At 41.7% G+C, this 22511-nt stretch overlaps 1 pseudogene across 1 annotated transcript; it reads left to right on the top strand.

The window, feature by feature from the left end:
• Window positions 1-20151: 20151 nt before the first annotated feature.
• On the top strand, window positions 20152-21142 carry LOC148864421 (ethylene-responsive transcription factor ERF023 pseudogene; annotated as a pseudogene). Its single transcript, XR_016109197.1, has one exon. The product of XR_016109197.1 is annotated as an ethylene-responsive transcription factor ERF023 pseudogene (transcript).
• The last annotated feature ends 1369 nt before the right edge of the window (window positions 21143-22511 follow it).

Genomic DNA, 22511 nt, shown 5'->3' with positions numbered 1-22511 from the left:
GGAAGGACAAATCTTATACTTGAATTGATAATTCAAGTGTGAAGTATTAGGCTCAGTGGGCCAGTCTGACTTTAGGCTGGGTTTGAAGTTTTACGCCAAGCCTGACCCTAAATTTTTTGGGCTTGATGTCGACCTAGGCTCGGCCCAGGCCTACACACAAAATTCTGGGACAAGGCCTGAAAATTTGCAGGCTGGTTAGGGCAGGTTCCTGGGCTGGACCAAGAATGATCATCCCTAAACATCGGGAAGGATACACGTCCTAGTGTCGAATCTCCCACACCACAGCGTTAACTCATTCTAACCAACAATTCGAATCCCTCCATGGGTTCATTTCACGAAATGCCAAAAGTTGTTTATTGGTTACCAGGAATGATATATCTCGGCAAACCCTTGCTTTTCTTTCTAATTCCCCCATTAAGCTTTCATTAAGACAATAGTTAAAGGGGAGGATTAGCTCTCCAACAATCTCAATAGTTTTCTCTCCATACAAGTGCTCTTCCGAATACTAGTTTTGACATCTTTTCCCTCAAAATGTCAAATTTCGTCCACATTCCTTTGTCTATTGAATCAAATTGCTCAAATTTGGGATTCAAAGAAGCAATCGAGTCAAAGCAACTATTCATTGTTATGTGCAAAGATTCTCCTTACAGTTTTTCTACTAATTATTTTTTGCTTGATAGCGTAAGTACATGCAGGTCACCTTCATGGAATTTATAATTGAAACCGTAAAGTAAAATTACAAATAATGTCCAGAGCCAGGACAACCAATGAACCTTTCTAATAGCATGACAACACTCTACAGAGGTAACACAAGGCTTATAGAGTATTATCTGAAACCTGCAGCGAATATAAAATGACACCGCAAGCCTGTGATGGACCTAATATGCCACCAATACTCTATAATGAGCATAAAATAGTAGTTCATGCTGTGATAAACGATGAATAAAGCCAAAGTCGATAATATATATCCACAAGCAACATGATGTAATCGTTTCTGGTCATGTACCAATTTTTTGTGATGTATAATTTTTTTTTTGGCTAAATACCTCGTTATTTGACCAGGTGATGATGTGCCTTGGTGATGAGCTACTTGGTGGCGAACTCCCTCGTGGAGAACAACCTACTGGCGAGCTCCCTAGTGGAGAGCTACTTGGTGATGAACAGCTTGGTGGAGAACTCCCTGGTGGCGAGCTCCATGGTGGAGAGCTACTTGGTCATGAACTTCTTGGTGGCGAACTCCCTGGTGGCGAACTACTTGGTGGCGAGCTCCCTGGTGGCGAACTGCTTGGTGGCGAGCTACTTGGTGGCGAACTTCCTGGGGGAGAACTGCCTGGTGGCAAACTTCCTGGTGGCAAATAGCCTGGTGGCGAACTGCCTGGTGGTGAACTGCCTGGGGGAGAACTACCTGGTGGACTCGTCATTTGACCTGCTCCTAGGTGGCCTGCAGCTCAAAGGATGGTGGAGCTCCCTGGTGCAGCACAACCCGACTACCCTCTGTGTGAGGTGATTTCCTCTCCTTTGTAGGCGGCGGGAGCTGAGGGGCCTGCGAGAACTGAATCAGAGGACCCGGGGGTATTTTCCCGGTGGGGACTCTCCGATGCCTAAGTTAGCTGTCATTTGACCTGCTCCTAGGTGGCCTGCAACTCAAAGGGTGGTGGAGCTCCTTGGTGCAGCGCAACCCGAATACCCTCTGCGTGAGGTGATCTCCTCTCCTTTGTAGGCGGCGGGAGTTGAGGGACCTCCGGGAACTGAACCAGAGGACCCGGAGGTATTTTCCCGACGAGGACTCTCCGATGCCTAAGTTAGCATTTTGATTATAGAGAGCTTGGAGAGAAATGAGAGAGCTAGAGTACCATTCTTTTTTCCCTCCCCCTTGGCTTTGGGGGTCGGAGTCCTTATATAGTGGTGTGCTCGCGGGTTAGGTGGGTGAAAAGCCTTCAAACGGTAAGACTCGTCATATCTCGTTAGAATCAGGGTATGGTGGTGAACTCCTCGAGGTTGTCAGGCTGGCGCTTGTGTTACGCGGGCAGGTCGGCACCTGGGCCAGATTGTCAGGTTAGCACCTGTGTCAGTTGGCGGGTCGGCGTCTAGGCCGGGTTGTCAAGTCGGCACCTGTGTCAGTCGGCGGGTCGGTATCTGGGCCAAGTTGTCAGGTCGGCGCCTGTGTGAGTCGGTGGGTCGATGTCTGGGCCAGGTTGTTAGGCAGGAGATCTTCCTATGATACGCCAAACTACTCTTTTGTATCGAGCTACCCTACAAGTGGTGAGCTGCCTGGGGGAGCTAAGCCAGGCTCCTTGGGCTATGCCGAGCTGCTTGTGGCGAGCTTTGCCGAGCTGCCTGGCTCCTTGGTGGCGAGCTCCTTGGAGAGCTACCTAGCTCCTTGGCGAGCTCTTTGGTGAGCTACCGAGCTCCTTAGCGAGCTCTTTGGTGAGCTACCGAGCTCCTTAGCGAGCTCGTTGGTGAGCTACCGAGCTCGTGGGGTATGCCGTTATGGTTCATCGGAGGGCGTCTTATGGGTTGCCAGGTCGGCCAGGTCGGATCATCTGCCAGACTGATCCGACCAGGTCGCGCGCAAGCTGCGCTAGTTCGCATCAAGTCACGCACAGGCCATGCAGGCCGCGCCAGGTCGCGTGCAGGCCGCGCCAAGCCGCTTGTAGGCTGCCCGTAGGCCGCGTGTAGGTCGCACCCGGGTGGGACACCAACTTGGTAAGTTGTTGCCTGGGTGTTTGCCTAGTTTTCACGAGGTGCCACGTGTCACGATTTCACTGGAGAGCTAAATCTGCCCTCATCAATTGCCCCCCACTCCGGAGCTGAGAGTAAATCAGTGATGGGAGTAGATTTCTTTTGGCCCGTAAGTCGACGAGCTAGTAAGTGCTGATCCAATTCCTTAGGCTTTGGGAGCTGCTTGTATGTGGTGAGCTGCCAGTAAGGCGAGTGGGTCTCCGCCAGTTCAGTAGTGTAGCCCTTAGGCTCTGGGCCAACTTATAGTTCACTTTTGCTGATTTTGCTCCTGTTGAGGAAGCGATTGGATATTTAGCAATAGTGTGGCCCGTAGGCTTTGGGAGTGACTCGTAGTCTACTCTTCTTTGACTTTTGCCCATGCCGGAGAGGCGACCGGGTCTTAAGTAGAAATGTGGCCCGTAGGCTTTGGGAGTGACTCATAGTCTACTCTTTTTTTGACTTTGCCCATGCCAGAGAGGCGACCGGGTCTTAAGCAGTAATGTGGCCCGTAGGCTTTGGGAGTGACTCGTAGTCTACTCTTTTTTGACTTTGATCGTGCCAGAGAGGCGACCGGGTCTTAACCAGTAATGTGGCCTGTAGTCTACTCTTTTTTTACTTTGCCCGTGCCGGAGAGGCGACTGGATCTTAAGTAGTGATGTGGCCCGTAGGCTTTAACTGTGAGGTGTCGAGCTATAATTTTGCTGCACCAACTTCGTAATGCCGGTCACCCACTCCTATAAGAAGCTACTAGGAGCTCGACCTTCGGGGGCAGCACTACTAACTTTAGGTCTCCAGCTCACACGGGAGCCTTGGAAGGCTCGACCGGTAAGGGTGTCTATGTAGTATGTTGGCCGCCAACTCCCGCGAAAGCCACGAAGAGCTCATCTTTGTAGGGGGGGACCTTGCGGAGAGGACTAATGAGGCATTATCTGAATTGATAGTAAGGTTGGTAGAGCTACTTAGTCTGTTACATCCCTGCATAGTCTTTGAGCTCATAAAAAATGCAAACTACAAAGCAATAGCTTCAATTTCTAAAATGTGAGGACTTAGCTTTGGTAAGATGAGAACTTAGCTTTTGTAGGATGAGAACTTAGCTTTTTGTAGTGTGTTCCCACAGACGGCGCCAAATGATGTAACCGTTTCTGGCCACGTATCAATTTTTTGTGATGTATAAATTTTTTTTTGGCTAAGTACCTCGTTATTTGACCCGGTGGTGACATGCCTTGGTGATGAGCTACTTGGTGGCGAACTCCCTGGTGGAGAACTACCTGGTGCGAGTTCCCTGGTGGAGAGCTACTTGGTGACGAACTGCTTGGTGGCGAACTCCCTGGTGGAGAACTGCTTGGTGGCAAGCTCCCTGGTGGCAAACTGCTTGGTGGCAAGCTCCCTGGTGGCAAACTGCTTGGTGGCGAGCTCCCTGATGGAGAGCTACTTGGTGGCGAACTCCCTGGGGGAGAACTGCCTGGTGGCAAAATGCCTGGTAGCAAACTGCCGGGTGGCAAACTGCCTGGTGGCGAATTGCTTGGTGGTGAACTCCCTGGTGGCGAACTGCCTGGGGGAGAACTGCCTGGTGGTGAACTGCCTGGTGGCGAGCTGCCTGGGGGAGAACTGCCTGGTGGACTCGTCATTTGACCTGCTCCTAGGTAGCTTGCAACTCAAAGGATGGTGGAGCTCCCTGATGCAACGCAACCTGACTACCCTCTGCGCGAGGTGATTTCCTCTCCTTTGTAGGCGGCAAGAGCTGAGGGACCTGCGAGAACTGAATCAGAGGACCCGGAGGTAATTTTCCGGTGGGGACTTTCCGTTGCCATAGTTAGCTGTCATTTGACCTGCTCCTAGGTGGCCTACAACTCAAAGGATGGTGGAGCTCCCTGGTGCAACGCAACCTGACTACCCTCTGCGTGAGGTGATTTCCTCTCCTTTGTAGGCGGCGGGAGCTGAGGGACCTGCGAGAACTGAATTAGAGGACCCGAGGCTATTTTCCCGACGGGGACTCTCCGATGCCTAAGTTAGCATTCTGATTACAGAGAGCTTTGAGAGAAATGAGAGAGCTAGAGAGCAGGGGTTACCATCCTTTTTTCCCTCCCCCTTGGCTTTGGGGGTCGGAGTCCTTATATAGTGGTATACTCGCAGGTTAGGTGGGTGAAAAGCCTTCAAACGGTAAGACTCGTCATATCCCGTCAGAACCAGGGTACGATGGTGAACTCCTCGAGGTTGTCAAACTGGCACTTGTGTTAGGCTGCCAGGTCGGCGCCTGGGCCGGATTGTCAGGTCAGCACCTGTGTCAGTTGGCGGGTAGGTATCTGGACCAGGTTGTCAGGTCGGCACCTGTGTCAGTCGACGGGTCGGTGTCTGGGCTAGGTTGTCAGGTCGGCGCCTGTGTGAGTCGGTGGGTCAGTGTCTATGCCAGGTTGTTAGGCAAGAGATCTTCCTGTGATACGCCAAACTACTCTTTTGTACCGAGCTACCCTACAAGTGGCGAGCTGCCCGGGGGAGCTATCCCGAGCTCCTTGGGCTATGCCGAGCTGCTTGTGGCAAGCTTTGCAGAGCTGCCTGGCTCCTTGGTGAAAAGCTCCTTGGAGAGCTGCCTAGCTCCTTGGCGAGCTCTTTGGTGAGCTACCGAGCTACTTAGCGAGCTCTTTGGTGAGCTACCGAGCTCATGGGGTATGCCGTTATGGTTCATCGATGGGCGTCTTATGGGTTGCAGGTCGGATCATGTGCCAGACTGATCCGGCCAGGTCGCGCGCAGGCCGCGCCAGGTCGCACGCAGTCCGCACCAGGCCGCGTGCAGGTCGCGCCAAGCCACGCCAGGCCAGCCAGACCAGTGTCCGGGTGGGACACCAACTTGGTAAGTTGTTGCCTGGGTGTTTGCCTAGTTTTCACGAGGTGCCACATGTCGCGATTTCACTAGAGAGCTAAATCTGCCCTCATCAATTGCCCCCCACTCCCGAGCTGAGAGTAACTCAGCGATGGGAGTAGATTTCTTTTGGCCCGTAAGTCGACGAGCTAGTAAGTGCTGATCCAATTCCTTACGCTTCGGGAGCTGCATGTATGTGGCGAGCTGCTAGTAAGGCGAGGGGGTCTCCGCCAGTTTAGTAGTGTAGCCCTTAGGCTCTAGGGCAACTTATAGTTCACTTTTGCTGATTTTGCTCCTACTGAGGAAGCGACTGGATATTTAGAAATAGTGTGGCCCGTAGGCTTTGGGATTGACTCATAGTCTACTCTTCTTTGACTTTTGCACGTGCCGGAGAGGTGACTGGGTCTTAAGCAGTAATGTGGCCCGTAGGCTTTGGGAGTGACTCGTAGTCTACTTTTTTTTGACTTTGCCTGTGCCGGAGAGGCGACCGGGTCTTAAGCAGTAATGTGGCCTGTAGGCTTTGGGAGTGACTTGTAGTCTACTCTTTTTTGACTTTGATCGTGCCGGAGAGGCGACCGGGTCTTAAGCAGTAATGTGGCCTGTAGGCTTTGGGAGTGACTCATAGTCTACTCTTTTTTGACTTTGCCCGTGCTAGAGAGGCGACTGGATCTTAAGTAGTGATGTGGCCCGTAGGCTTTGCCTGTGAGGTGTCGAGCTATGATTTTGCTGCATCAGCTTCGTAATGCCGGTCACCCACTCCTACAAGAAGTTACTAGGAGCTCGACCTTCGGGGGCAGCACTACTAACTTTAGGTCGCCAGCTCACACGGGAGCCTTGAAAGGCACGACCAGTAAGGGTGTCTATGTAGTATGTTGGCCGCCAACTCCCGCGGAAGCTACGAAGAGCTCATCTATGTAGGGGGGACCTTGCGGAGAGGACTGATGAGGCATTATCTGAATTGAAAGTAAGGTTGGTAGAGCTACTTAGTTTGTTACCTCCCTGCATAGTCTTTGAGTTCATAAAAAATGTAAACTACAAAGCGATAGCTTCAATTTCTAAAAAGTGAGGACTTAGCTTTGGTAAGATGAGAACTTAGCTTTTGTAGGATGAGAACTTAGCTTTTGTAGGATGAGAACTTAGCTTTTTGTAGCGTGTTCCCACAGACGGCGCCAATTGATGTAACCGTTTCTGGTCACATACCAATTTTTTGTGATGTATAAATTTGTTTTGTTGGCTAAGTACCTCGTTATTTGACCCGGTGGTGACGTGCCTTGGTGATGAGCTACTTGGTGGCGAACTCCCTAGTGGAGAACTACCTGGTGGCGAGCTCCCTGGTGGAGAGCTACTTGGTGACGAATTGCTTGGTGGCGAATTCCCTGGTGGAGAACTGCCTGGTGGCGAACTGCTTGGTGGCGAGCTCCCTGGTGGTAAACTGCTTGGTGGCGAGCTCTCTGGTGGAGATCTACTTGGTGGCAAACTCCCTGGGGGAGAATTGCCTGGTGGCAAACTTCCTGGTGGCAAACTACCTGGTGGTGAACTGCCTAGTGGCGAACTGCTTGGTGGTGAACTCCCTGGTGGCAAACTGCCTGGTGGCGAACTTCCTGGGGGAGAACTGCTTAGTGGACTCGTCAAAGGATGGTGGAGCTCCCTTATGCAGCACAACCCGACTACCCTCTACGTGAGGTGATTTCCTCTCCTTTGTAGGCGGCGGGAGCTGAGGGACCTGCGAGAATTGAATTAGAGGACCTAGGGGTATTTTCCCGGTGGGGACTCTCTGATGCCTAAGTTAGCCGTCATTTGACATGCTCCTAGGTGGCCTGCAACTCAAAGGATGGTGGAGCCCCTGGTGCAGCGCAACCCGACTACCCTTTGCGTGAGGTGATTTCCTCTCCTTTGTAGGCGGTGGGAGCTAAGGGACCTGCGAGAATTGAATCAGAGGATCCGGGGGTATTTTCCCAGCGGGGACTCTCTGATGCTTAAGTTAGAATTCTGATTTTAGAGAGGTTGGAGAGAAATGAGAGAGCTGAGAGTAGGGGTTACCATCATTTTTCCCTCCCCTTGGCTTTGGGGGTCGGAGTCCTTATATAGTGGTGTACTCGTGGGTTAGGTGGGTGAAAAGCCTTCAAACGGTAAGACTCGTCATATCCCGTTAGAACCGGGGTACCGTGGTGAACTCCTCGAGGTTGTCAGGCTGGCGCTTGTGTCAGGCGGCCAGGTCGGCGCTTGGGCCAGATTGTCAGATTGGCGCATACGTCAGTCGGTGGGTCGGTGTCTGGGCCAGGTTGTCAGGTCGGCGCCTGTGTCAGTCGGCGGGTCGGTGTCTGGGTCAGGTTGTCAGGCAGGAGATCTTCCTGTGATACGCCAAACTACTCTTCTGTACCGAGCTACCCTACAAGTGGCAAGCTGCCCGGGGGAGCTATGCCGAGTTGATTGTGGCGAGCTTTGTTGAGCTGCCTGGCTCCTTGGTGGCGAGCTCCTTGGAGAGCTGTCTAGCTCCTTGGCGAGCTCTTTGGTGAGCTACCGAGCTCCTTGGTAAGCTACGGAGCTCATGGGGTATGCCGTTATAGTCTATCCTTAGAAGAGTCTCACTGGACACAAGAACGATCTCTTTTGACATCTTCTACTAATAACTTCATAAGTTCTCAATAAGGACAGCCATCCTCCCATAACAAACGCTACCACATAACCCAAACCCTAAGGGTTCTCAATAAGATCCCTCTCTTCTTTCCTCTCTTCCCAATCGTGTCTCTCGACCTTTGAGGACTTGACAAACCGTTAAGAGTCTACGACGATTATATTAGCCATGTTACTTATAATAAAATATCATATTGTCCCTAAGCGCTACCAAAATTCTCCTAATCATGACACCGCATTTTGGCTTTTGGGATTATACATTCTTTCTGTTTTGAGGAAACGACACAAATCACCGTTGAACAAAAGAAAAAGGGAGCGACATCTGGGGAAGGAGTTTCGAGGAAACGACACAAGTAACCATTGAACAAAGGAAAAAGGGAAGGAACAAACGACACAAGTAATCATCATCATCATCTTTAAATTATTGCTTTTCCTCATTTCCTATATCTGCTCATGTAGTATGGATCCGCTTTCTAAAGTCTAAACAGTTTAATAAAAAAAAGGCAACAATTAGTTGTGGCCTCATCTTTTGGGAGCAACCAATATGATGGTGGTGTAATTGATTATCCTCATATATAATGTTAACATCAATAAATATGACACGTGGGTCTTAATTGTCATCCTTCTATTAATTAATACTAGTGATTAATTGATTACTGCCATAAGCTTTGTATTGCTGAGTTGTGATTGACAAATGTCACGTCAGATTCGACTTTTAGTCCTAATACTCTACCCCTTCACATTGCAATACTGGATGACTCCATTTGGAAAATAAACCCTTAAACCCTCAAGCCCTACAGCAATGCCCTCCATGAGCCTTGCAGGTCATGGATTGCTAAGCAATTATTACTACATTCAGAATGCAGAATGAATTTTATCTCACACCTTTGTTTTGCCCCTTGACAACTTCACAGTTATGTGTGCATAAAATTGTCGGTTTGGATCATTATCTCACACCTTTGTGCTTTTATAGCTGAGAAAAGAAGTCTTGATGCTTTGTTCTTTTCCTCAAAAAGAAATTGAATTTGATACGTAATCAGCATTACCGGGATACTTCGGAGATAGTGGATATACTAATGCATGAGACTCTAAAGCCCCAAACTGCATGCCCAGGTAACAACATTGGCTGAATTCCCAAGGGCTAATAGATATAGAGGGCTCAATTGTTATATATTAAAATATTAAAAAATCTACTATGGTTCTTTCCAATAGGGTTTACGTTTTCCACATCAGAAAATTAAGGCTCTTCTCTCTAAGAAATAACTATTTCCGTTGACCCATTGTTTCAATATCTCATTTTAGCAAATACCTGTGTATTATAGAACCCCTTCCTCCTTTTCTCATATTTCATTTAGCGCATACCTGTTACCATCCTTCTAATTATTTCACTATTATAACTAGGGGCCTGGCTCTTAAGCATTATTAGATAGACAAATGAATTATATTATAAAAATGGCAAAAACAAATAAATAAATAAATAAAAATTCATTGTGCCCTTGCAAAAAAAAAAAATAAATAAATAAAATCAAACACATCAGCTGATCAAAAATCACAACATTGAAAGTAAGAGAACTTATGAAATGGTATAGTCAACACGTACTATGCGAGAATCCTTAGAAAAATGAAACTCTATCCCTAAAAGAGTCTCGCTAGACACATGGCAAAACCTTAAGACTATGTTTGGTTTAAAAGAAAAAATAGGAAAATCTATACAAGGTTTCTAAAGGTTTCCCTACCTTTCCTTACTTTCTAATAAAGAAAGGCTTCCCCACCATTAGTATTCCATTAATTAACTTCGAAAAAGATTCTCATATAACAGTTTAATTTTTTTTGAATTGCTAAACTACCATTTTCTTGTATATTTGAACTGTGACAAGAAATCACGGGCCAAATTTCCATGGATCATTCTCCAAAAGTTCCTGACACCATGAAAAGGAAATAATCTCAGTTACTTAAACATTAAACATACCATAACACCTAAAAAGCACCAGTAATGGACAAAATCACCATGGACAAGAGAATCAAAACTACTCTAGCCAATAGAACTCTGTTATACATTCACTCAGGCACAAATCTAAGATGTAACAAATGGCTTGAGGGTGCTGAGCTACTCTCCTACCTGTTGCAGATTTGAAAGCCCTCTCCCGATCCAAGTGAAGAGTAGAGAGATGGGTGAAGAAGTCAGTGTTGAAGAAGAAGAAAAAGGGAACCGAGGTATGGACCCTGCAGGCGAATGAACATGTTGCATCGGGTGGAGCCTTGAAGAGTGTTTATAAATTGATTTATAAGAGGGGTACAGTTATGGGAAGCTAAACAAACAAAGAATTGCATTGAACGACGATTCAATTATTGAACAAACTCTTATGGGAAGTATGAAATATCATATGCATAGAAGATCTTGTCCATGAAATCATGACTGTTAGTCCCCACTTGAAGAGGTACAGTTATAATCGCAAGGGGTGTCTACTGCCAACATCCACAATTTGTTTTCAAAGAAGACCGGAACTGATTCTTCCAAATCTGTCTCTACTCGTGATTAGAGTTAGATTTGTTATTTCTTTTGGGACCAAAAAAGAATTATTGGATTGGATTGATAATTTAATAGAAAAGGGAAATAAAAAGAAAATAAAGAAATTTTTGATGAGTATTTCGGTAATTTAATAGATTCCGTCATCTGACTTAACGGTTAGGGGGATATTTGTCACACGGTAAAAGTTAAGGGGTGTTTGTTGCAAATTAAAATATAGGGGTGTCTTTGTCACTGACCCCATAGTACATGGGGGCCTTTGTAATTTATCCTTTTTCTTTTCTACCTAACTATGAAAAATTTTATGGATTTACTTAAACCTACCTTATAGTTTTTATTTTATTAAAACACATCTTATAGTTCACAATCTTTTTATTTAATTGACCTTTCACTAAGAAATGTTTGTTTTGCCATCTGAAAATAGTAATGTGATCATCAAAACTGAGTGGAAAATGTTCAAGGGCATGGGCCCATAATTATTAATTCCAAAATTTCCCCCAACATTTCTTCATATAGAAAATAAAATTGACCAAATAGAACCATATAGTGTGGTTGCTTGTATCTTATTAGGGCAAAAATAGTATTTTCATTTTTATTTTCTTTTGATTAAATGTATTCAAATAGACATTAAGATGAAAACTGTCAATTTCAATTGTTATCAAATCTAATGACAGGTCATTAATTAAATAGATTGCAAACTATAGGGTGTGTTTTAGTAAAACACAAAACTATAGCTAGGGTAGCTTTAATAAATCCACGGAACTGTAAAGATATTTTAGTAAATGACCCAAATTTTAAATTCCTCCCAAACTTTCACTTGTGTATCAAATAAATAGGACATACCTCCTCTCTCTTGCTCTTGTGTACAATTTGGCTAGGACCAGCTCGACTTGGCCAAACTCTTTTACTAACATGAGTGTTGGAGTGTTTTTCCTCGGGACCTTTGACCTTATTTCCTTGTAGAGTCATAGGTTGTTCTTGATATGCCACCGCATCCAATTTGAGACCGGATCTGCTCCTCACACAGGGCGCCTCACATGCACATCCTGTCATGCATTAGAAACATCTCCCATACTTATAAATTATTTTTCACGGGAGATGCCCAATGCATGGTGGATGTGCATGTGAGGCGCCCAACAGTGGGGAGCAAATCCCGTTTCATCCAATTCACCTCGGCACAACCCCAGGTCCCCAACTCCACCTCTCCGCAGCACATTCAGTATTGCTCGTCCACCGCACGCGAACGCGTCAAAGAAGAACTTGGATAGATAAACAGAGGGATTCCTTCTTAAATTGATCTCCAATAACCATCTTTTGATTGAATCAATTAGTACTGTTGCAGGGGAGCCTTTGTTAATTAAGAGATTACAACTAATTTAATTAGTTTAAATAAGTAATTTAGAGGGCGTTAGTTTACTATGTTAGGAAAAAGATAATTGCTTTCAAAAGAGGCAACGGTATCATGAAAATTGGAGGCAACATAATGCTAATAGGCTCTAAACCTTAAAGTGACAAGGTCGCTTGCTGTGTCGGTAACATGCCAAGATCATCCAGGAGAATCGTACCCCGGCCTGGTTAACTGATCTGTTGGTTTTGATTTTTGACCGATTCGATTTTTTGGTTTTTATATATAATATAAATTATATAAATATATGTATAGTATTATATTATAAATAATAAATGATATATAATATATTATAAATATATAATATATAGAAAATATGTGACATATATTAAAAGTATATATATAAAATATATATAAAAATATATATACTGGTTGGTTTGGTTAACTGTCGGTTTTTTCGTAAGTTAACCGAAAACTAAACTGGTCTTTCGGTTTTTCAAAAATTCTGAATCAAAACTTAACCGATCGTTTCAGTTAACCACATTTTGTGGTTTAGTTTTCTCAGTTCGGTTTGGTTTTTTGGTTTTTCATGGCCACTCCTACTGGCAAGTACCTCTGCCTCATCATTGTTTCATTTCTTTCAAGTTTTAATTACCCACCAGGATAAATACACTATACTCCCCCTCATAAATCTGAAATGACAGCCACCTCCTAATCTACCAGTAGCCCCTATAAACCGTATTGATTTGGCATCAATCCATAGTCAGGATTCAGTCCACCCCTAGAGTAGAGCTCAAGATTTCTAGGGGTGGACTGAACTATAAAAACCCCTACCCACTAATACCTTCTTAAAAAAAAAAAGGAACGTTAGGCAATTATTTACAACCTCGTTTGTCAAGAAAAATTTTGACCTTTCAAATTGCATGCATATTTACCTCCAAGGTTCAAAGTAAATAAAAACTTGTATTTAAGATTGTAAATGGTATTTATTTGTCTGGAATTTAAGTATACGTTTGGCCTCGATGCTGCAGATATAGCACTGTTTTCTGAGAATAATGATGTTTTTTTTTTTTTTTTTGTTTGGAAATGTCATTGCTAGGTAGGACGTTTCCTGGAGCAACAACAATGTTTTTTGTTTGATACCAATACTCCAGGAAACATTTTCAGCACCGGTACCACGTCATGTCCCTATCATTGCCACCTCATGTCCCTTTTTGAACATTATTTTTTATGAAAAAACGATTCTAAACAAACAGACATTTTCTGAAACACCATTTTGATGTATTATCGTTTTCTGGAGCAATGGCATCAATGCCAAACAAACACTAAATTAAAATTCAAACTTGGTCAAAACCATCCAAAATCAATTCATTTATAATTAGATCAACTACGGATTCATCCCAATAATCACTATGAGGGGTATCTTACTAAGTGATCCTAAAATTAAATTAACATTAATATGCCGTTACTCTGGATAGCATTGTTTCATGTATTTCATTGTAGTAATGATCAGTATAAAGTAAGATTCCAAATACCACATAAGGCCAATCATTTTTTGCCACGTATGCACCCCGCTTAAGCTTCATAATAACATGAAGGCCACCGCTCATGTAATGTAGGAATGAAATGGTGTTTCATTAATTGCATTGGTTGAAGAGCATCTAACAGAAGCTTTAGCAACTACATAGGAAGTAGATTGAAAATAAGTATAGGGACATTTGTTTTCTGAAGTAGAGCTATCCTTATCTTGTGCAGCTCCTTGAAAAGTCTGTCGTATCTAGTGAAATGTGAATCACATTGGTTCAAGATGAAAAACGAGTAGAGAGAGAGAGAGAGCAATTCTGTACACTGATGCAATTATTATTGGGTCGTTCTACTTTCATTATCATTAAATTTGTGTCTACTTTCGTTATCCAACTTATCTCTCATGCAAATTATATTTGGGTGGTATAGGGGACTTAAAATTAAGCAAAGATAGTTATAAAGTATGAAACCATAGGGGTGAGGGGATGTTTATGGATGGGTCACTTTGAAAAACCATGGGCATGATGTGGTTTATAAGGGGGAGGGGGGGGGGGCTGAAATTCAGAATTCTGCATCGTGTGTCTTCTACTTTTCCCTTAAAATTATCAAAATACCCTATTAACCTTTCTTTAATTTTTTTATTGTCATTCTCTCTTAAAACCTAATTGACTGAAAAAATATCTCATTGACTCTCACCAAAAAACATTTGCCATCTCACTGATGCATTTAAAGGATTATTAGACAATAAGCGAAACTGAGATATAAAAAGTGAAGTTCCACAGTTGGTCCCCACAGTTCGTTTTGTAATCTCCCACCGATGTGTTTAAAGGATTATTAGAAATTCTCAATTCTCCCCTCTTCATTAATTGCATGGTGGGATAAAGATGAGTTGGTGTGACTATTAGTAACGGCTGCCAACCACCACACTGAGTAATGTGCTTTGCATTCCAACCGTCCGACGAGGAGTTTACAAGATTGAGCACGACAAGCTATTTGTTATTATTAGCTTTAATAAAATTTTGAAAACCAAAAGATAATAAACGAAACTAAAAGTTAAAAATATGATGTAAAAATAATACACAGATAAGGAACGAAAAGCGCTGAGGTAAAAGAAAGAGAAAGACAGAACTCCTCTCTCTCTCTCTCTCTCTCTCTCTCTCTCTCTCTTTATATATATATATATATATATATAGCTGAAATCACAATTTCCACCTTTTTTTTTGTTTTCTTAAAGACTTAGATTCTCTAGTATTCCTTGAATCATAACATGTGGCAGAAATCACAATCTTCCCCTTTCTTGTTTTCTTAGTTAAAGACTGAGATTCTTCAGAATTCCTTGAATCACAACATGTGGAAGTCGCTCGTCTGTGCATTAAGAGTGTGATAAACAAAGTAGAGCTTTTGAGGTTTCAGTACGATATGAGTTCAGGACCCAAAATTCTACTCATTCACATTCACGATAAATTGTTAGCCAAGAATTAACAGACCTGATTTTCTTTTCTTCCACCAGGAGTTTTAAGTCATTTCAAGGAGAATGCATTCATATTCAAATTTATCTGCTTTTCTTGGAATTCTTGATTGTAGGAATACAATTGCTCTATTGAGTTCTTCCACTTGCCATTCCTCGCTTAAGAATGAAAGATTATTAACAGTACCTTTTTCTAAAATAACTTAGAAAATGATAATTTAGGTATTTAAAAATTTTTAAATAGTTAAATGAAAACTTTTTTTTGAAATTCACTGACTAAATATTAATGGAGGAGGTCTTTGTCTAATGGCCAAAGTTCCAGGGTATTTATATATAAAGAGTCTTTAGTTTAATTATTTGTTTTCCATTTTTCGTACTTCCCTTTGCAAGTTGCACCGACGATATATGTGCTGCCTAGCAACCTAGCTATACCACAGCAACAGTTGCCCCAATGCGTTTGTAATGAGTAAATCTAGTCTCCCCAATGCGTTTATAATGAAAGTTGACTGTATAAAACTGAAAATATAAAGAAAAATCGGTTTAATTCAGGAGAGAACTTTGATTTTTTCTTTTTTTATTTTTTATTTTTAACTAGGCAGATTCGGGATCAAAATATTGATGCATTTCTAAATGTTTTAGCCTTTAAGGAGACAGATACTATGCCTAGGTCTGTATAAAATAAAAAATTAAAACTAATATATCGCTTTCTGGTCTAAGAGGTTTGTCATTTCATTCAATGATATGATGCATAAGCATGCCAACTTCAGGGTTTTATTATTTATTTTATTTTTGCAAAATTTTGATAAGCTGATACAAAATTTTTGCAAATTATTATTTTTTGATGGAAACCAACCAAGGGGTTACGGCGGAATTATTGGTAGTTTGATTTGAGAAATGAGAAGATTTTTTCTTTCAAGTCAAAGAAATGAGAAGAAATTAAGGAGTTGAAATCAGCCCCACACAAGATAGTTTCTCACAGCACATCCCTGCCATGTATTGGGAACATTTCCTGATGATGCCTCATCATTTCTGATATTATTACCGGGAGATATTTCCAATACATGGCGGAGATGTATTGTGAGATACTGTGGGAAACTATCTAGTGGGGAGCTGATTTGAACTCGAAATTAAGTTACTGTTGCCACCTATATATCTGCCATGTGTCACATGTTTTCCTCCCTATAATCATACGGTGCAACCCAATTAGTATATGTTTGGCACTGATGGTGTATTTGTTGCTCATGTGTGGTTGGAAGCACCATTTTCTCAGAAAACGTTTTCTCAAAAAATGATGTCTTTATTTTTGTTTGCAATCATTGCTGTCAGATAAGACGTTTTTTGGAGCAACAACAACTTTTTCTGTTTTGTACCAATGTTTTAAGAAACGTTTTCAGTACTGATACCCATTATCTAGTGCCACATCCATTGTTTTCAAAACTGGACTAGACTAGATGGTTGGATCGGAAAAATTGGGAACCGGTCACTGTTTTCCTCCAAAACTGCTTTTTCCCCCAAAACCGTTGATTTTGGTCAGCAAACCACTGAACCGACTGGTTAACCGTTTGAACCGTTCAAATGGTTTTGACTGTTTTCCAAATTTTTTTATTATTTTTTATTTTTTTGTCAAAATGGGCCGACCGTTCGAACCAGTAACTGGACCCCTTACCGGTTCGATCACCGGTTTGTTTTTAAAAACCATGACCACATCACTGCCCTGTTGGCAGCAACGATTTGTAGCTTTAGGAAATGCCAATTTGACGTTATTCCAAGCCGTGGCTTCCCGATTTTAGAGGCATGGCTCCTAGCACTATTTTTATGAAGAAATGGTTCCAAACAAATGCCTATTTCTTGAAACACTTTTTTATGATGTGACGCCGTTATTCCAGTAAACGATAACAATGCCAAACAGCCGCTTAAATTCTAATCGGATTCCCTTGGACGAATACTATTAGGTTACAAGTTCAATTTGACTGAATAATCAATGAACTTGAATTCAGCTTGAAAGCTTGCAAATGAATATATTTTATAAATTATAAACATATGATATGTGTTTAAGTATATAAAAATATATTTTATATAAAATTAGTCTTTTCATAATATATTATAAAATATATTTTATATTGATCTCTCTCACTCTCTTATTAATGCATATATTAATCAAACCAGACTAGCGGGCTTTTGATTCAAATTTATTATTAGTTGAGCTGGAAATCAAATATGAAATAACTAATTGAGATTAAACGAGATTGAAACTTGAGTCTGAATTATTTGATTGAAAAATCTGTGGTACTTACCAATCAAAATGCATTCATGAATTTTGATAAATAAAACCTAGTTGAATCAAACCAAAATATGTCAAAATTCAGATGGGCTTGGCTCCCTGCTCGTCGTTGTATATGTGGGTTGGACTGGACGAGATAAATAAAACAAAGCTGGAGGAGGAAGTGGAACCCCCTCCTAGAGAATATCAGATTCAGAGTTCAAAGGCGCTCTTGCCACAGGCAAAAGATAAAGCCTTGTTTTCTCAAGCAAACACCAGAGCTTTCCAAATAGCCCATAATTCCATTTGAACCGGTCCTTCACTAGCTGCACACTTCCCCCCTGAAGAAGCAAAAGAACTCCCAAGTCCCATCAGAATTATAGCAAACAAAATTTTAAAGGCATCCTAAGAACGATGCTGGCCACTTGGGCTATCAGAGAGACTACAAGGCCTAAGGAACTCTTAAAAAGCCACAGTAGTCAGTAATTGTAGATAACAAACGACCAACTGAAAATAAAAGTAACATTACTCCTGAATCTCAATAATAATATCAGCAGGGTCAGTGTGATTAAAACTCTCAATTCTCACACACCAGGGATAGGAAGACCAAAGAGCTTTTTCCACCGGGCATTTGAAGAACAAATGTAAAACACTATTGAATTGTCACAAAAAACTCAAGGACCAAAGAAGCAACATAAACAAAATTTCAGATTACTCTCCATGGAAATAGCTTATACCTAGGAGCAATTCTTAACTTCCAGGTTTCCTTTATTAATTAACTTTTCTTTTACAGAGGCATTCTTAACAATCAAGGAACCATCTTTGGCTAACCTCCAATCGAACCTATCACCTTGGATACTTCTAAACACATGGACATTCAAAACATAAGTGACCCAATTTTCACCAAGCAACTGAATGATAGCATCTACATTCCAATTAATTACCTAAAGAATCAAGAAGATCATTAAAAGAGATATTCCTAGCTTGCCTTATCACCGGGCTAATGGGTGCAGTAGAGTAATTATCCACACAAATCCAAGGAACATTCCAAACATTCAATTCACAAAATTTAAAGAGACCTTGAACAACAAATTCGAACAATTAGACTTCAACTTAGTTGGAAAAACACACTGAGGGTGGACATTCTTCTCAATAACCTAACCCAGAGTCTATGATCAGTATTGAGAAAAGTCCAAACCAAATCTAACTAAAAAGCCTCATTCATTTCTCTTGCCTTCCTACTCCCTACACCACCATAAGATCTAGGTGAACGGGTTTGATTCCAATTTGTCCAACTATGCCCTCTATTATTATTTCCCAAAAAGCCACCCAAATTTCCTCTAAACTTCGTCAATTTTCTCATTCAAACCATTTAATTTGGAAAGCCACAACAGACATAGCATAATTAGGGATGAATTGAAGAGCCGATTTCAAAAGAACTAGTTTACCTGCTTGAGATAAATTTGATGTTTTTCACCCATTCGGCTTTGATTGAAATTTATCCAGTAAATAGGCAAACGAAGCATTCATATTTTTATTCCAAAAAAGAGGGATACCTAAATATTTAGATTGAAAATCAAATTTACCCATTGTCAATTGCCTAGAGAGGAGCTTCCTACACTTGTGACGAATATTATTACTAAAATAAACCCTAGACTTCTGATAATTGATAACTTGACCCGAAAGGCTCTAGAATTTTCTATAGAGTCCAAAAGGTTATGAACTTCTTCACAAGAAGTTCTAATAGATAAATAAATAATCATCCACAAACAAGAGGTGGGAGATAGAAGGAGCCTCCCTAGCAATTTTAATACCATGAATCCTACCAAACCCCTCTTCCTTGACTAATATACAAGAAATGACTGGTGACAGGGATCTCCTTGCCTCAACCCTCTTAAAAGAATAATAAAACCCTCACAGAACCATTTACCAAAATAGAGTAAGAAACCACTGAAATACAAATTAAAGTAAATCATCTGACAAAAATCTTCATACAAACCAAAAGCCTTTAACATATTATTTATAAAATCCCAATTCCTTCTATCATAAGCTTTTATCATATCAATCTTAATTGCAATATAGCCCAGATGCTTCTCACTTTTTTTTTTTTTCATGAAACTTAGAAGTTGATGAACAATAATAGCATCATCCATAATATTCCTTCCTCCGGAAAGGAGAAGTAATTTTTTAAATTATCCCCCCAAGTCTTTTAGCAAGCAATTTAGCCAAATTGGTCTAGAAGCATTTTCCTTTTTAGGAATTAAGGTTATGAAAGTGTGATTAAATCTTCTTATATATATATATATATTTTTTTTTTTATTTATAAAATATTCTATAATATACTCTGTCATATTTTCCCAAAAAGATTTATATACAGCAGCTGGAATACCATCAGGGCCCTCCCGGGTGCTTTAAGATTACCAAGCATCTTTGACCTCCAACTCATCCAGAATTCTAAGAAAGGTCCCCATTTTCTTCATCAAATATAACTGGCAAAACTAATCTCAAAATATCCTCCATGCACATTACAGCAATCAGACGAAGAAAAAAATGAAGGCCTTAAAAATTTGATTAGGATCATTTATCCAACCACCCTCTTCCAGTCTTAAACATTCTATTCTATTCATAATTTCATATGCTGTCCTGTCTTATATATAGTTGCAGTTGCATCATGATGGAAGAAGTTTGTGTTCCTGTATAACCCTTCCCTCCAACCAGATTTGTACGTCTAGAATTTGAGCATCATGGAACCCACACAACAATCAGATCTTACCGTACCCATCCAAAGGCTAAAGATCTTACCTTTCTCCGTTGAAGGGCGTTATCGTAAAATACTTCCGACTCCAACGTCTTATAAGTAATAAATCCTTTGAACTGCACTGACTAAAGCCTCTGTTCTGTTCCTCCCCTGGAGTTTTTTTCCTTTTTAAATGGAGAACCTTTCGTATCCAGAAGAAGATTCCACCACACCATCGCCCGACACCGGACTCAACCTCCCCAAATCTGACATCAAGTCCGGGGGTACCAGACACCCGGTATACCGGGGCGTCAGAAAACGCCGGTGGGGTAAATGGGTGTCCGAAATCCGAGAGCCTCGGAAGAAGTCTAGGATATGGCTGGGCTCCTTCCCCACCCCGGAGATGGCCGCCAGGGCTTACGACGTCGCTGCTTATTGCCTCAGGGGACATAAAGCGCTTCTCAATTTCCCGGAGGAAGCGGAATTACTCCCCCGCCCATCCACGTGCACGGCTAGAGATATCCAGACAGCAGCGGCAGCGGCAGCCGCAGCCATAATGTCTGGGAGCAAGAAAACCAACACCAATAACGAGAAATCGGACAGCGATGGCGATGGCGACGACTTCTGGGCTGAAATTGAGTTGCCGGAGTTGATTAACTTTGGGACGCGGGTTTGGTCGGGGACAGTGGCAGAGAATTCTTCGGAATTGTGTCATTATTATAATTGGAGCGATGCAACTTGGATGGATTGAATGTGTAGCGCTCTTCTCCAACAATACCATATGTTGTGGCTCTGATGCATCCCTCCAAGTCAAAATTAACCCTTTGCGCTACTCGTATGTACTACTACTAGTCTACTACATAATAAGTATTAACTGACGACACCATTTTTATTCCATTCGGATGGTTTAATTTATATCGTCAGTTCCTTTTTTTTTTTTCTTCTTCTTCTTCTTTCGCTCAAGTGTAATTACTTCATTATTATCAAATAAAATTAACTCCTTCCTGGCCCCTTCCTACGTCCTCCTACGTAGTTGGGGATCGAAGAAGAAAAGAGGTTACTTCATAAATCTCGCATGGTGTAATACTCAGTAATCCGGCCTTCCCACACCTCTGATCAATTTCTGTTTCATTTGTTCCATTTTTTTTTTATCTCTTTAGTTTCGTGGATTCTGTTTATTCAATGAATTGCAGAATAAAGTGATAGTCTTCAATGCTTTTTTGTTCAAAGAGAAACACAACTGGTTTGAGGACCAAGGTTTTATTTTTATTTTATTTTTCTCGTCTGATTAATCTCCAACTCAGCATCTCAACAACTCATTATGCTGTTCTAGCTTGGTAAAGCATAATATGAGAAAACCAAAATTTTGGGTTAATGCATTAAGAGGTGGGAAATGTTTTCTTAAACTGAAAGAGCTATTCATAATGCTTTAATTTGTTACTAATTATATACTCCATTGATCTGTTTCAAATTCAATGTAAAAGGGTTGGAAATTAATTTTCAAATCGAAAAAATATTTGAGCTATAGTTCACTTCTGCCCATATCGCATTAGAAGAAAGAAATCAAGAATAGTTGGCAGCCATGTGAGTCATAAAGGCTGAAGGCTTAGCGCCAGCATGACTACTGACTGTGTCCGTGAGAGTGTGACGAGTAGTTGATTAAAGATTCAAGACCACCCAATTAAGTGGGCATCTTCATTATTAAGGCAAAATCTACGTCGGAATATATAATTAGTGCCCATTTGAGAGGATTTACTCCAAGTAGCTTTTCTGAAACAAGGTGTTCAACCACGGCAGCTCAATTAAACTAAAACAAAACACTCCAAAGGAATAAATCCTCCCAAATAGGTTATATATCTTGGTTCTATTTGCATGATATGTAATGAATACAACTCTAACGCAGGCTAAGATAGATAATAGATAAAGATGATTCACACGCATATATAATTTCAAATGAAGTAACATTTTTAATTAGTCGAGGCTCGTTCAATTCAATTTCAATGATGGATAAAGATGGGGACAATTGGCAAGTTATAAGAAGAGTCCTCTCACTCTCACTCTCAGAGAAGAGCAACGGTTTTATTTATTTATTTATTTATGTCGGGAGGAGAGCACTCAGAGTCAGGTTTGTAGGAATGGCAGTGTCGGTTGTGGACAAGTAAAGCAGAGTATTGGGATTTGAGAGAGGAGGATGACCCCAGAACAAAAGAGAATGAAATAATAATTTATGGCCTTTCCCAGTTCTCAATTCCTATGCAGACTAGCTAACATAGTCATCATATTCACATAAGAGTAAGAATGTACCATGGCCATTTGACATGTGCCTGGTTTTGTCGCATGTGTCACATAGCATTTAATACATCGATACCTGGGTCCCCGTTCTGTTTATGACACGTTGCTATTTGGCCGATTAATATTAGATAAATAATATATTCTTA

This window comes from Nelumbo lutea, chromosome 3 (assembly GCF_056320005.1).
Source record: "Nelumbo lutea isolate HS-2025 chromosome 3, American lotus-T2T, whole genome shotgun sequence".
In the NCBI taxonomy this organism is placed as follows: Eukaryota; Viridiplantae; Streptophyta; class Magnoliopsida; order Proteales; family Nelumbonaceae; genus Nelumbo; species Nelumbo lutea.
Note: the sequence above shows the minus strand (reverse complement) of the source record. Positions and strands in the feature narration are given on the sequence as shown.